This window comes from Oreochromis niloticus, linkage group LG3, assembly GCF_001858045.2.
Source record: "Oreochromis niloticus isolate F11D_XX linkage group LG3, O_niloticus_UMD_NMBU, whole genome shotgun sequence".
In the NCBI taxonomy this organism is placed as follows: Eukaryota; Metazoa; Chordata; class Actinopteri; order Cichliformes; family Cichlidae; genus Oreochromis; species Oreochromis niloticus.
In genome coordinates, this window is record NC_031967.2 from 15,722,525 (window position 1) to 15,739,653 (window position 17,129).

General features: G+C 42.9%; 1 protein-coding gene across 1 annotated transcript in view; it reads right to left on the reverse strand.

Annotated features, from left to right (window-relative positions):
* LOC100700959 (phospholipid scramblase 2) overlaps positions 1-17,129 on the reverse strand; it is a 59,932-nt gene that overhangs the window by 16,174 nt on the left and 26,629 nt on the right. The gene's annotated exons all lie outside the window — the stretch shown is intronic.

Consider the following 17,129-nt stretch of genomic DNA (forward strand, 5'->3'; position numbering starts at 1 on the left):
AAGAAGAGTAAAAAGTCAGACTGATATTGTATAAGAGATTAGTAATAATTTTGTGAAACACCTGTAGGGAAACAAGGGCTCACCTGAAAAACATTTTATGTCCCAAAAAAAAATCAAAGGTCAACTTCACAATGACACATTTGTTGTGCAAAAGTCCTTTACTGGCTATTACTGAATCATAGACAGTATAAAACATGGGCGTAGCTTCCGCTTTGGAAAAATGAAGCCAATGTGGAAGTGTCTCAAATGATCTGCATTATATCTGAAGGCCAACAGATGACAATAGCTGTGGTTGCAAAAAGACTTCATATAGAAGGGTATGGGGACACAGTTTCCTGTCAGCAAAAACTTTGTCATTAAAGGGTCATACTGAATAAAAATTGTGCCTTGTTCAAATTATATTTAAAAACAGAGGATTATCTGTGGTATAAAACCGCACGTTCATTAGCTAATTTATCAATCACAGGTTACCCACATTACCATTAGGCAATGGTTTTGCAACTGCCCTTCCTCACCACATCAGCTTTTCTGCAATGAAGATGATGACAGGATAAACCAACAAATGACATCATGCTGTCTAGATCTTCTGGTACCCAGTGCGAGTTGAACAGCAACTAAAAAATTAAAAAAGAATATTAAAAATCCCGGTTGCATGCACCTGTTTTTGAAGCTAATGATAAAATACAAGCCAAAGGAATCCAGTTTATACTTGTAAAATATAAATGGCTATCTAGGGAACTCAAAACAGTATATGTACGATATAAAAAAAGTCATAATGTTAACATATACTGCCTATTCAACATGCACATAAATAGTCACAATACTCAAAATATGCACATTAATACAGCACAAGAAGTCTTGTTTTGTTTTGTGCCCTTTGTTAGCAGGAGATAAAGGCAGGTGGTATATTTCTAACTCATGATATGAATTTTGCAGAGGGTCTCTGAGTTAAAAGCTCGGGACCATTATTGTTTTAGTTAAGTTACGTTATTTAAATCAACACTAACTATGGCAATAAAAAACAGAGGTCATTAGCCAGTGGTTCTGCAACCACCCTTCCTCATCACATCAGCTTTTTTGCAACCAAGATGGTGACAGCATAAATGCTCATCTCAAGACTACAAAAGAGGAATTCAGAAACCAACAGATTGGTACAATAAATGGGGCACAAAAGTAGGTAACTCGGCCCATACATATTTTTGTATTATGGCAGCTATTTATCGCCTGGTTTGTGCACTTAATGCTAGGATGTCACAGGGCAGTAGAGGTGAGTTTAATATGTAACCAACAGTGAATCTGTGTCCAGATCAGCCCTAACAGGGTATCCAGCTGTGCTTTACAGGTTTGTTCATGCATGTTAAAGCAATACTTATTAACTATAAACTTACTATCAAGTAGTTAAAGAGAGGAAATCTGCAGTCTGTGCACATGTTACATGCTGCTTACGGTAAACTGCTGCTTATGTTTGTGCTGCTTCCATACCCACAGTGGGGGGGTTTCTCCTTCTGAGCTTCCTCCTCTTGTTTCTCTCTGCAGATGGAGCAGCTGTACTCGCTGAGCCTCTGCTCCAGAGAGGACTGCGTCAAGATCCTCGTCAAATACCAGTGGAACCTGCAGATGGCCAGCCGCTATCTAATCCGACTGACTGCCAGCGACAGGGCCAGCCCACCTGAGAGGGATCGGTCTCTGATCAGCCCGGAAAGAAGGGTCTAAAGAGATTTGAGGCGGCCACTGTGGCTGACTTTTTCCACACCATCCTGGTGTAACAGTGACACACTCCAACACTTGGAGCCCCTCGACTACAGGAGCGCTCCCGTGCACATGGAAGTAGAAAAATGAAGGTGGACAAAGACAAAACTGACTAATATTTTTGAAACAACTTAGAAGAAAGATGTGACAAGATGACATGATGTGGTTTTATATAGCACGTCTTTTGCACATAGGTTTTCTATTTTAATACATTTGTACATACTGTAGGAAAAACTTTGTTAAATAAAACTGATCTCTAGTGTGTAAAAATGTGTATGTTGCATCCATTTCCTGTTTTATAGCAAAGTCTTTTTTAGTATTATTGCTAAGATTGCAATAGCAGGTATAATATTAGGTGATTATGCGTGAAAACAAACTGCAAAGCAATGCGTCAGTGTTCCTGAGGGATGGATGGACATGTGCACAACGACATGTGAGTGCACAGCTTAAATCAACCGTACATGCTTTGGTTAGTTATCCTAGAGAGTTCTGGCCACTCAACATATACATATATATTTATGCATGTGTAACAAACGGGGGAACTAAAGCAGTCGCGCCAGAATGTCATGCTAAAAAGAAAGATTCTTTAAAATGCAAGGGGGAGCAAGCGAGTCAGATACCACGGGCACAGAGATGAAGCAGGTCTAGTCAGAAACAGTTTATTACTAGACCAGGGAGCACAAATAAAAACACCATTAATATGTACGTAGTAAAACGTTGTCAATCTACTAAAACTAAATAAAACAATTCTAAAACCCGTAAAACTACCATTTTCTACATTCACTAAAAAAAACCCTGCTAATAATTATGCCACATGTTCATTATGGGTCCATCAGCAGGCCAGGAATTCCTTCTTTAGAGCAGAGTCCACGCCAGCCTCGTCTTCGGTAGACAAGAAAGAGCCTCCCATCTTCTTGTCCTTCCACTGGCCCATCACTTCCCAGCCCGGCTTGCGTTCTGCACCCGAATCCATCATGCGACCACCGCCACAGCTCCCCTTGCGTCGGTGTCCTGAAAAAAAAACAAATAGGGGCCAGAACAATGGTCCCAGAAGCAGCCCTGGCTCATGGCCATGGCGGTCCCAATCCAGCTGCACCCAGTAAACAACAGTAGAGACCCTACTCACAAATGCAGGTAAACCTCTGCACTGCTGCCAATCACACGCGTTGTCTCCTACTGTTGCCGTTCCATGAGGTCAGGACTGGGTCACCGTGTCACGCTGGCCATCTAGCATTCACCTTCCAGTCTGGGGTCTCTCCCCTTCAGTGCTCAGCTAGCCTGCTTTTAAAAGGTCTTTACACAGCTGATAGGCCACCTCTGGACACACCCATGCCTCAGCAGGTGGTCCCTATCAGCTAATTTGTCCCATGTGTAGCCAGTCCACAGTGGATTAAAACCATGTCATGTAAAACACTAAAACCATGCAATAGAAACAGAACAAAACCATGCAAATAAAACGACACTCATAAACAAACACCAAAAATCAAAATAAAACAATATACAAGATAAATACAAATTTCCACTGTGTGACATCCCCCCATATTTTAACTGTGACAGTCCCCGTCACAACATTCAGGTGTTCTGTCCAGGAGGGTAGCTGGACAACATTTGACCTTGCTGGCTAATGTGTCTCTGGTAGTCCCTTCTGTACACGTAACACATGAAACATCAGCAATAATCTGCTACCAACGAGTTCCTTTGAATGTATCCTAGGAAAGTTACAGCATAGGTGAGTTATACAGTCCAATTCCCACATCCAGATAACCTCCTTTTCTTCAATTTTGTGACCACATAGCATAGCTAATATATGGGATTATTAGAACACCAACTCCTCTCAGCCAGGCACTACTGGGATCCTTCCAGGCATAACCTGGGCTTCATGCTTCTCCTCAAGCACTGCTGCATAGCAGCAACCCACGATCCCACAGCCAGCAATCCTTGAAGCTCAGCTCCTCTGATATCCCTGTGGATGAACACTACTCATGAATCCTCACGTGGCAATAAAAAGTCTTGTCTGTGCACCCCTTGCTCACAACCCTCAACGAGGGTAGCTGATTTAAACACTTGACTTTGCATTCTATCATCTATATCTGTAGCCCAGGCACTGAACACTGCTCCCAAACTTGTATTCTGTCGATAACGCCAAAATTATGTAGCCGCTAAACTGGTGACCTAAATCTTCGCCACCACGTCTATATACATACAAGCGTAAGGGGAGAGAGTGAATCAGCCCTCGGAGTACGGACACTGGGTTGGCTTTAAACACACCATTTATTTTTTAGAAGAACAGCCAGAATCACAAGTATGAGTTAAAATCCCCACTATACAATGAAAAATAAATGTTCACAACCTGCTAAAAGCCCTACCGGCAGAGATAAATATACAATAAAAAAATCAAAGCTAAATGAAAAAACTTCCCCCCCCAGAGTCCTCTATTCCCAGTGTCCAACCACACACACTCGGGCAAATGTTCCTTAGCTGAAAGAGACAGAAGGGGAGCTCCTCTTCCGGGATGGGGAAATCTCGCCAGCAGAAGGCCAGGGAGGAGGCTCCTATCCCCACCTGGCGGCGCGTGACCGTGCAGTCCAGCCACTCTCCACACCCGCACACGGCTTCCCTCGTAGCCCGGCCCTGAAACAACAAACACGGGCCAGCAACGTTGTCGGCACAGCCACTGTTACCCTTCCCCTGCAAAGCCACGCCTAGCGCCCAACAGTGGGAAAGCGATACTCACGGTTGCAGGCAGAGGCATCCCCTCTGCCCTACTGTGGATTTCACACGTCGCCTTCCACTGTTGCTATTCTGTCCGTCAGAACTGAATCGCCGGGTTATGCTGGCCGATCGCCGGAAGTCTCGTGACGCCTCACAGGCAGGCCGGTCCTTCTATACATGTGCTCGTCTGCACACGTTTGGTTTCCTGCTCTTCGCTTTCCGTGTGTCTCTCTTTTCTGTCTTTGCACTCACTATCTCCCTTAAGTCCGTTTGGCGGCCAATAGGCCACCTCGGGGGGCACGCCCCCACCTCACAGGTGCACCCAATTATCTGTCCAATCCACAGTGGAATAAAAAAAGAATACTGTACAACAACACAAAACACACAGTATAAATATGGAATAAAATCATGCAATAAAAATTATTACAATAAGATCATGCAACTAAAATTGACACTATGCACCAACACACAGTCCAATCCAAAACAAAACATAAAAACACAATTTTCCACTGTGTGACATCCCCCCATATTTTACCTGTGACAGTCCCTGTCACCCTAGTCAAGCGATCTATAACGGGCGGGTGGCTGACCAAAATTAGGCCTCGTCGAGTGCCGCACCTCTGACAACTCTCCCGGCTGCTGGGCTGGAGTGCTGGGCACAAAACCATAAAATGGAGGCTCAACTAGCATCTCTCCCTCAAGGCTGACTCCCTGCCCCTCTGGGTGGTAGTCTGCTGCAGGGGTAATGCACAACTTTAGTGCATTCCGATGGAGGACCTCCCCCCCCCCTTTCTCCGGCTGCACCCTATACACTACACCTGTATTGCCAACCTCTTCCACTACCACATACGACTCTGAGCTCCAACCTGGGTGCAACTTGCCTTGTCCCTGCCTATTCCTCTCCCTTATCCAAACTCTCTCGCCTGGCACCAATGGTAGGGCCCACGCACTTCGGTCATAAGCCCTCTTGTTTTGGGTGGCTGCTGCCCTCATCTTCTTCCTAGCCATCTCATAGGCAAAAGATAGTTTCTGGTGATGGTCCTTAACCCACCCTCCCAGGTTGTGGTATGGGGATTCCCGCTCAACACCTAGGTTTAAATCCACCGGCTGTCTCAAATGTCGCCCAAACATCAGGTACGATGGCGCATACCCTGTGGCACTATGGACAGTATTATTGTATGCTTGTAAGAGCTCTGGGAGATATTCTGGCCACCTCTGTTGTCTCTCTGACTCTAGGGACCGAAGCATGTGCAGCAATGTCTGGTTCATCCTCTCAACCCCACCTTTTCCAGCCGGGTGGTATGGGGTGGTCTTGCTTTTTGTAATGCCATAGCACTTACACAGCTGGTACATCAGGGCAGACTCAAAACTACCACCTCTATCTGAGTGTAGCCTGGTCGGGCAACCGAAGGTCTGAATCACGTGAGCCCAAAGAGCATGCACTGCAGTCTGAGCAGTCTGATCTTTGGTAGGAACTGCCCAGGCGTACCGTGTGAAAAGATCAGTCATCACCAGAATATTCTGGTACCTGTCTGTGGGCCTCCCCAATGTAAGAAAGTCCAAGGCCACAATCTCAAGGGGTTACAACACAATAATGGGATGCAAAGGAGCTCTAGGCCTATTTCTATCTCGCAGGCTACACGCAGCTCACCCTAGCTGGAATTCACGCACCTCCTCTTCCATGCTGGGCCAATAAAAGAAGCGACGTATCCTGGAAAGTGTCTTTTCCACTCCTGCATGCGCCGCTGCCTCATGATACTTCTCCCACACCTCCTTGTGTCTCTCTGCAGGACATAGGATCTGAAGGTACATTTCGTTAGTGTTAGGGTCCCTTACCTCTCTGCACAGCGTACCCTCACAAACCTGCAGCCTTCTCCATTGGTGTAATAACTTCTGTACAGGGCCAGGCAGGGATCTCCTCGTTGGTGCATCCGGGGGGACTCCCCGTTCCACATACTCCCTCAGGATGCGCAGATCCATGTCCTTTTCCTGCGCCTCCTTCCAGTCATTCATCTGCGGCACCAGCCCCTGTGGATGCCGACATGGCGCACTCGTTGTGTTTATATAGGCTATTTGGCAGTCTGTGGGGTTCCTAGAGAGAGCATCAGCATTAGCATTCTCTTTTCCGGCCCTGTACTTAACCTCGAAGTCAAAGGATGCCAGCTGCGCCACCCAGCGTTGCTCTGTTGCATCAAGTCTAGCATTCTGTAGGTGGGCCACCTCGGGGGGCACGCCCCCACCTCACAGGTGCACACAATTATCTGTCCAATCCACAGTGGAATAAAAAAAGAATACTGTACAACAACACAAAACACAGTATAAATATGGAATAAAATCATGCAATAAAAATTATTACAATAAGATCATGCAACTAAAATTGACACTATGCACCAACACACAGTCCAATCCAAAACAAAACATAAAAACACAATTTTCCACTGTGTGACACGTGCACATTCAATACATTTGGTTGGTGATGGCAAACAGCTAGCTGGATTTGAAAGCACTTGTGGCAACCAGGTTTCACACTGGAGGTGTTCCCAGAACAAGAGTGATTATTAAACAGAGAAGTGCAACATTAACCTCTCATCTATCAAAGTCTGTAGAGCGAAGCAACCAAATAAGAAAACAAGTCAATGGGTTCAGTTAGCATTCTGGTCTCCCTCTCTCTTTCTCTCTGTATCAGCAGTCATTATAACTGCAGCAACTCTTTCCAGGGACTTAAGAACTACACAGTGTTTCATGCAAGCTTTGCCGGTGGGGTTTTCCAACCATTCGGTGGCCAGATCAGTGCTCACCAGTGTTGGGACTAACGCGTTATTAAGTAACGCGTTACAGTAACTACGTTATTATTGTGGTAACGAGCACGGTAACTAGTTATTATGCCAAAACCAGGAACGCGTTACTCGTTACTGGGATTTAGATAGGCTCGTTACTCGTTACTTCGTGTGGTGGATATCGCGGAGCTTCCACAGATTCAATAACATTAGCAAGTGGTGGAGGCCAGCAGGTGGATGAAGGAAAAGGGAGGCAAGAGCAGAGACCCGAAGCGGCCGCCGGTCCGCGTGTCAGGTGAACTGAACTTCAGGTAAGAAGTTATGACCTGCAGTCTATCAGTCAGATATAAACCAAGTTTAGGTGGAGTTTATTTTCGGTATGCTGACATTTTCGTACTGCGTGCTAGCTAGCATGACGGAGTTTCTATACAGCTGGGTGGGTGCTATGTTACTGATGTTGAACTTTATTTTGTTCATACGGTTAATTATTAGAGTTGCCAACCGTCCCCTAAAAAACAGAATCATCTGGTATTCAGAGAAAATATTACGCGTTTCGTACTGAGGTGAAAAGGAACACAGTTTGTCCCGGACTTCAGCTACAATGAAAAAGACACAAAGCTGAAGCTGCACAGCTGCCTCTTCTTCTCTCATTCTCTCCTCTCCTGTTTCTACTTCAATCACGAAACTGATCAATGATCAGCTGATCGGCTTTTCTCTCTTGTTTATTTATCGCCCACTTTGCGCCAGAAAGAGGAAACCAGCGGATGTCGCGCTAAACAACAGCAGCACGTTTAAGCTTGATCAGCTGTTGTTAGAATTTATTTAATATTAATTTCTAGTATCAGCTGATGTTTGCTGGAGCCACAGCTGTAAAGCTGCTGGTCATGATATCGGTTTGGATATGTGGTGAGAGGGAAACATGAAAATGAAACCAGGAGATGTCCTTACTGAATCATCAGAGCTGAACACGTGATGTAGAAACAGGTTTACCTTTTAGGTGACATGGATGAGTTGAAGGGAAGTTATGAACTGTTTCTGAGAGACAAATAACACCAGGATCCTTTTCTACGTAGCTGACAGCTGGTAACTGTGCAGGGGCGGATCTAGCAAAGTGTTGCCAGGGGGGCAGGTAGGGCATTAACAGGGAAAGGGGGGGACAAGGAAATACTTTTCTTTATTATTCTCATTTAAAATGTCTCACTTTTAAAAAAAAATAATTATCTGAGTCTTACAACAAACAATTGATAGATTGATACATATATACCATCAGAACAGTGTACATCACTGTCACAACAGTGTTTATTTTCATTCAAAGGCTTTATGATTTTTCCTATAATGGTGGGCCGGTCTCTAGTCAAAATGCCCGGGACGATTGTTTTGTCCCAGTCCAGCTCTGTATGCAGCTCATCTGCAGTCTGGTGTTACCTACATCTTCCTATTCAGAAGGCAGAATTTCCAAGTTCTGAGTACAATCAAAAGCACCACGACTGCAGTTTTTGTGTTGGATGTAAAAAGCAGGCTAGAATCATGGCGGCGGTCAACGACGGTCCAGGCGTGGGATTTCTCTCGTGGAAATGTGCGCATTATTTTTTCCTTTCTATTGGTAGGTGGCACAGTGCACTTGTGGCAAGTAAGCAAGCTAGAAGACTGGAACTCTCGCTGGGTATCCAGTTACGGAAGCAACACATTAACAAGAGAATTCTGAGTAAAACCAAAGTTACTTTCCCTAGTAACTAGTTACTTTGAAAGTAACGAGTAACTTGAAGTAACTGAGTTACTTTTTTAGAGAAGTAACTAGTAATGTAACTAAGTTACTAATTTAAAGTAACTTACCCAACACTGGTGCTCACTAACCTCAACATCTGCTTTTACATTTTTCCCTTTGACCCTTAACCTGCAGTTTGCAGTTTTACCTGCAAAACAGATAAAACTCCCACTCAGCTTGTTCGTGGCAAAAAATGGCCACCTTTTGTGTACCTTCACAAAATGTTATAAAATTAATCTACAGGGTGGGCCATTTATATGGATACACCGTAATAACATGGGAATGGTTGGTGATATTAAAGTCCTGTTTGTGGCACATTAGTATATGTGAGGGGGCAAACTCCTCAAGATGGGTGGTGACCATTTAGAAGTCGGCCAGCTTGGATACAACTTTTGTTTTTTCAATAGGAAGAGGGCCATGTGACACATCAAACTTATTGGTAATGTCACAAGAAAAACAATGGTGTGCTTGGTTTCAACGTAACTTTATTCTTTCATGAGTTATTTACAAGTTTCTGACCACTTGTAAAATGTGTTCAATGTGCTGCCCATTGTGTTGGATTGTCAATGCAACCCTCTTCTCCCACTCTTCACACACTGATAGCAACACCGCAGGAGAAATGCCAGCAAAGGCATCCAGTATCTGTAGTTTCAGGTGCTGCACATCTCGTATCTTCACACCATAGACAATTGCCTTCAGATGACCCCAAAGATAAAAGTCTAAGGGGGTCAGATCGGGAGACCTTGGGGGCCATTCAACCGGCCCACGATGACCAATCCACTTTCCAGGAAACTGTTCATCTAGGAATGCTCGGACCTGGCACCCATAATGTGGTGGTGCACCATCTTGCTGGAAAAACTCAGGGAACGTGCCAGCTTCAGTGCATAAAGAGGGAAACACATCATCATGTAGCAATTTCAAATATCCAGTGGCCTTGAGGTTTCCATTGATGAAGAATGGACCCACTATCGTTGTACCCCATATACCACACCAAACCATCACTTTTGTTGTTCCAACAGTCTTGGAGGGATCCATCTAATGTGGGTTAGTGTCAGACCAATAGCGGTGGTTTTGTTTGTTAACTTCACCAGTCACATAAAAGTTTGCCTCATCACTGAACAAAATCTTCTGCGTGAACTGAGGGTCCTGTTCCAATTTTTGTTTTGCCCATTCTACAAATTCTGTGTGCCGATCTGGGTCATCCTCGTTGAGATGCTGCAGTAGCTGGAGTTTGTAAGGGTGCCATTTGTGAGTAGCTAATATCCGCCGAAGGGATGTTCGACTAATGCCACTCTCCAGTGACATGCGGCGAGTGCTACGCTGTGGGCTCTTGCTGAATGAAGCTAGGACAGCCACTGATGTTTCTTCATTAGTGACAGTTTTCTTGCATCCACATTTTGGCAAATCCAACACTGAACCAGTTTCACGAAACTTAGCAAGCAGTTTGGTAACTGTAGCATGGGAGATGGGTGGTCTCGTAGGGTGTCTTGCATTGAAATCTGCTGCAATGACCCGGTTACTGCGTTCACCAGATATCAATGCAATTTCAATCCGCTCCTCGCGTGTTAACCTCTTCGACATGTCACTGGGCTGTGAACAAAGAGAAACTTGTAAGTAACTCATGAAAGAATAAAGTTACGTTGAAACCAAGCACACCATTGTTTTTCTTGTGACATTACCAATAAGTTTGATGTGTCACATGGCCCTCTTCCTATTGAAAAAACAAAAGTTGTATCCAAGATGGCCGACTTCCAAATGGCCACCATGGTCACCACCCATCTTGAGGAGTTTGCCCCCTCACATATACTAATGTCCCACAAACAGGACTTTAATATCACAAACTATTCCCATGTTATTACGGTGTATCCATATAAATGGCCCACCCTGTATATTAAAACATTTTAATACGTTTAACGACTTGACTCTTTAACTTAGCACCAGTTTTGGTCATGAGCACAAGACCATTTAGAGAAACGTCATTCAAATTCAGAATTTTAACCCATTCAGTACCAGTTAGATCACATAATTGTAATGATTTAGAAAGAGATAAAAGCATAAAATCATTATTTATGTTCAAAATAAAATATGCAATGTGATTTATTTTCTCACCATGATTGCAGTAAGATGTATATCAATATGTCTGTGAAGGTTCTCAGTCATCCAGGTCATCGTAGTCAAAGGAGTTTGCAAAGAAAAGCGTCTGGACTTCTTTAAGTTGCTTGAAGACCAACTGTCTGCCATCTATAATCCAGTTTTGAGTTCCCTCCCCAGACGCCTTAACGCCCACTCACATCCTGGGCCATCTGACCTCAGGAAATCACATGATAGGGTGGGGCCAGGTTTCACAATGAGCTCACCCGAAACCCTGGCTGATTAGGTCCCACACCCGCTTTCACACCTTGGCGCATGTGATTAGAGGATCACCAGGGAGTCCTTTGTCCCTCCTTGGGGGGATTCTCCCACTGGGTTTAAATCTGGGACTCTCGGCCATTTGACCTTAGAACTGAAGAAGCTTCTCGGATGAGAGGTGAAACGTCTTCAAGCAACTTAAAGAAGTCCAGACGCTTTTCTTTGCAAACTCCTTTGAATGTATATCAATAATTAACAGTATCAATTTATTGATTGATTTTATATGCATAATTACTTTTTTGTGCAGTGACAGAAAAACTTCAACTCAGCATGCTCGTGGCCAAAAGTGGCCACCTCCTGGTTACGTTCACAAATTGCTATAAAATGAATATATATTAAAACAGTTTCCACTTGACTAGTTAAATCGGCATCAGTCCTTGTCATGAAAACCAAAAATTTATTTAAATTCTTTTTTTTTACCCTTTAAATGCCAGTTAGGTTATATATTACCAGTAATTTTTTCAGAAAAAAGGGGGATAAAGTTCAAATTTTTTCACCATATAATTGGTGAAACGTCATATTTTTTTCAGCTGAGCATTAACTGTTTGGGACCAAAAATAATAATTACATTGTTTCGGCGCTTAAATGAACTTTTGTATGAATCTTAAGTAACAGAAGAGAAAAATAACCATTAGCATGAAGATCCCACAGTCAATTCCAAAGTCTTGGCTCGGAAAACCCTTTATTACAGTGAAAATAAAGGCTCATTAATAAAATCCCTTAAAGGAAGACGAGTGTAATTCAAACTAGCACATACCTTCAAGTCAAAGTTATTTTTTACTGACCATCAGAATGTGAAGATGAGAAAAAAAATCAAATAGTAATGCATCATGCTGATATAGTTTATAAACAAGCATGTGAATGTACTGTATGTGCGAACACTCCAGATCAACAAAACATGATCTGGGATGCACTTAACCTGGAACACTGAATAGGTTCCTTAAAACTCTGGAACAAACCAAACATGCTTATAAAAATGTGACCTCAAAAGTGAAACATACTTTTGGCCACTAAATCCTGATTAAGCTTAAAAATCTTCATATACAACATACAGTACCTTTGACTGAACAATTTTAGTGATAAGCTCAAAGCAGCCATTTCCAATCTGAAAAAATTAATGGCCACTTTATTATTATATATTCACAGACCAAATAAGAAATACTTACTATAGATTCCAATTGTTCATTTAAACCCGGAGTCCAAAAATCAGCCCGCGTGAGACATCCACTAGACGTTTCAGCAATCAGCTCATCTTTGGGCCTGCTGATGTCCAGAACATAGTTGAGCTAAAGATAAGTATCATACACTGTGGATGAGAAAAGTAGATAAGTACTAAAAGTACCACTTTGGGACATGTGAAAACTTTAACATACAAGGGTGCGGCACAAAAGACCACGATGAACGGCTGGCCAAAATGTTCTCAGGCGCTGTCAGGGCTTTGCACGGTGGTCCACACAGCTCAGGAAAAGTTGCAGCTGTTGATCTTCTATTGCCTTTATTGTCATCAACTGGTACCAGAGGTTGTATAGGGATTTCCACAGGTTTTATAACACTACAAAACACTACATATTAAAGAACACAAATGCAAGAAAAACAAGCACTATTTATAGAAGAAGGGAATGCTTTTAAAACAGCAGGTAAGGAAATCTGTTATGAACCCTCAACTTCAGCAAGATAATGAATGCAAGATTATCATTTCACCTATATATAACAAACACTACTCAAACTAAGAAATTTGAAGCTGACTGGTTCAAGACAGTTTTAGTGTTTTTTCTGGGTTTATTGCACACCTGTGGGGCTAGGGACACAAAGAAAACAGCAATATACACACAATCAGGAACAAATGTAATCTGTGAACAATGACAGCTTTCTGGTCTTGTGAAAAACCATATATCGTTTACTTACAACAACTTGACCCAGTGCAGACAGTGAGATATTGATCTGTCCAAGTCGACCATGTCTTAACTGCCTCTCCAGAGGTTTCTTGTTGGTGACAGTGTTATAATGGTGAATTATATTTCTCATCAAAAACACATGTGCAAATGGACGCGTATTACTTCAAAAGTAATTATTTTTCCTCATGATAACAAAGAACTGTTCAACAACTTGACTGCTCACCAGCCTTTCAGCTCTGGGACAAGTTGAATTCTATGTAATATGTCATTGGGATCTTTTGTATTTACCTCATGAAATCTGTCATACAGGGCATAATGGTCAGATGATCCAGTGACAGGATGAGGATTTTTATTTATTCTGTCCATCCATTCATGTAGCCATGGAAGATTCACTTGTAATCTTCCATCCCGTGCACGTACATGGACAAGCCGTCGGGGCTTACCATCATTCCACTGCAATTCATCCATAACCCGTCACATACCATAAGAACGCGGAAGGTCACCTTTCGCATTCCTCACGAACGCCGCAGGACGTGACAAAACATTGGTATGCTACGCCCCAGGAATGAGAACGGGCTGCTTTTTTTGCGCTAGATTCTGAAGCTGCAGGTTTTGTCTCTCTTCACCCAAAATTGACTGAATCAGCAGCAATAGAAGATCAAAACAAGACTAGAATATTTAGTAAGCATTACAGGGAACGCTCTTGAATGGTTTAAATCGTATCTTTTGGAAAGGTCCTTTTCTGTTACGATGGGGAGCTACTCTTCCTCTGTTACCCCTTTTCACTGTGGTGTGCCCCAGGGGTCTGTTCTTGGCCCTATGTTGTTCTCATTGTACATGCTACCCTTGGGCTCCATATTTGACAAATATAACATTTCTTTTCATTTTTATGCTGATGATTTTCAAATCTATTTTTGTCTAACCGACGATACCCCATCTTCACTACACTGCTTTCTTGATTGTATGAGGGAGGTCAAAGGCTGGTTATCGAGTAACTCCCTTTTTCTAAATGAAAAGAAAACGGAAATTATTGTCTTTGATAGCCATATCCCTCGGGGACAATTAGCCGATATATTAGTGGCCCTTTGCTACCTCCCTCTCTGATACAGTACGTAACTTAGGTGTTATTTTGGTCAGCTCCTTTAAACTTGATAAACAAGTGTCCTCTGTAGTACAGTCTAGCTTTTACTAGCTACGACAAATCTCTAAGGCTAACCATTACATACCGCGAATGGATCTTGAAAAACTTATACATGCATTTGTTACTTCAAGATTAGACTACTGCAACTCCCTTTACCTGGGCCTCCAATCTACCCTTCTTCATAAACTACAACTTGTCCAAAATGCAGCAGCACGCCTTTTAACTGGTACTAGGTTTGATTCTATTACCCCAATCCTTGCTGACCTACATTGGCTGCCCATCAAATATCGGATTGATTTTAAGATTTTATTGCTTACATTCAAAATCGTAAATAATATTGTGCCTTGCTATTTAACTGAACTTCTCAGCCTGTATACTACGAGAGCACTTTGATCATCGAGTCAAATGCTCTTGGTGCAACCTAGGTCCCGGATGAAAACCAGAGGGGATCGTGCCTCTGCCATTGCTGCACCTAACCTCTGGAACAGTCTTCCAGCTGATATTCGCGCATCGGAATCTATTCAATCTTTTAAAACACGATTGAAAACTTATTTATTTGATCTTGCATTTTAGATTAGTTAGTGATTTGTCATTTTAAGCTATTGGTTTTTCCATTTGATATTGCTGTGTTGATTTTATCTAACTTTTACACTAGGTGTGAAATATTTCTTTTAACATAGTACTCACGTCTTTAAATGTGCTATATAAATAAAGTATTGATTGATTGATTGATTGATTGAAAACTATGCTTCAAATTTGATAAACATCGTCATGAATTCCCTCTTACCTTTGCTGTTTTACTTTCACCACAATAAAAATCACACTTCCTGAACAGCTGCTCTCTCTCTCTGTGTGTACTTCAAGAACAGTTTCCCATCTAAAATCTCTGTTTTCTACATTATTCATTTGCTTATTACGCACAAGGCATGTACAGCGCTGTTGGCTGCTGTTTTTTTTGTTTGTTTGTTTGTTTGTTTTCCAAAAATGACCTCCGACAAGAGAGCCTCATTTCTGCTGTTTAATAGCAAAGAAATTTAAACTTTTTAAAATTATGCCAAATTGCAAAACGCTTGGCTGTGTCTGTAATAAAACCTCTTTAACTTTGCTCTGCTTCACTTCAGCAGCATCAGGTAATGTGGTATAATGCAGACCTCAATGATACATGGCAACTAGAACAACTAAGGCAGAACTTGGCTAATGACCTCAAGCAGATAAACAACACTGCACTGAAGCTGAAGCTGTGGTGCTTCCAGTTTGGGTTATTACCCAGACTACTGTGGCCGTTGACAATGTACGAGGTCTCACTCATGCCAATCGACTAGAGAGGCTAGTGAACTCCTACGTTAAGAAGTGGCTCGGACTTCCCAAATGCCTCAGCAGCGTTGGACTCTATAGCGACGGGATACTGTAATTGGATCAGAGGCTAATTTTTCCCACAGAGATCGTAACAACTACTCTGCGACCAGACCTCGTCCTTTGGTCTAACTCCCCAAAACTTGCGTACGTCATTCAGCTGATGGTACCATGGGAGGAAGCAATTGAGGAAAGATTTGAGCGTAAGAAGCTGCAGTGTGCTAACTTGGCAGCTGAGGCAGAGGACAGAGGCTAGAAGATCAAGGTGCACCCGGTGGAAGTGGGGTGCAGGGTCTTTGCTGCCAGCACAACAGCAAAACTGCTTAGAGAGATTGGGATCAGAGGACAGACGCAATGCCAGGCTATAAGAGAATTAGCTAACACTGCTGAGAGGACCGGTCACTGGCTATGGCTAAAAAGGGCTGACATCACTTGGGCAGCTAAGGCAGTCAGCTAACCGCTAGACATATGCCCAGGATTGATCGACCCATGGTGGGCCTGCCTCAACAGGGGGCATCAAAAGGGTAAAACATAACATTAGAAGTTTTGCTGGTTGACTGATACAGCTGTCTCAGGGCCTCCTGTGCAGTTAACCTCATGGTAGAGAAACCTAAAGGAGGAATGAAAGAATAGGAAAGAAAAATGTTCCGCTCCTCTCCCCTTTTCTGGGAGGCAGTGGGGAGGTAGAGCGTACAGCCCGATCCGGCAGGGAAGTGTGGGAAGCAGATCGGGCGCCCCCCTTCCGGTTCTCCTCTCTGCTCTTGTCCTTTTTGTCTTACTTCTCTCTATCACCTTTTCTATCCCTTTGAAGAAGTGAGGCTCCATAAATGTTAAAAAGGTAAGTTTTATTTCTCAGTTGCAGTAAATAGATAGAAGAAAATAAACTGTAGAAAACCAAACAGCAGAAAGAAGAAGAAATAACAGTTTTAACATAAACCAGTGACACACTCCAGGGCCTGATCAACCTTGGCAGGGCCTCCTTGGATGAGGGTGTCTAGTGATAATGGCTGAAACACCCGATGAATCCAAGGTCCACTGCTGACGATGTGTCCCAAATTTTAATATGATAATGAAGATCAGATCTCTAATCCCTAAACCTAACCAAGGAAATATGGCAGATTAGCTTGGGTAAAAGACCAAAAGTTGAGGCACACAACGATTTGTGCCACTGGTTAAGTTGCTGGGCTGCCTTTCCTCATAAGAGCCATCCCTCAAGATTTTCTCCATTTAAAGCAATGCATTATAACATCTAGTCCTTTTACTGAATATGTTGATTCATGTTCATTATGTTCATTCACGTTTCCTTCAGTTTTTGTTCTACTGCAGAA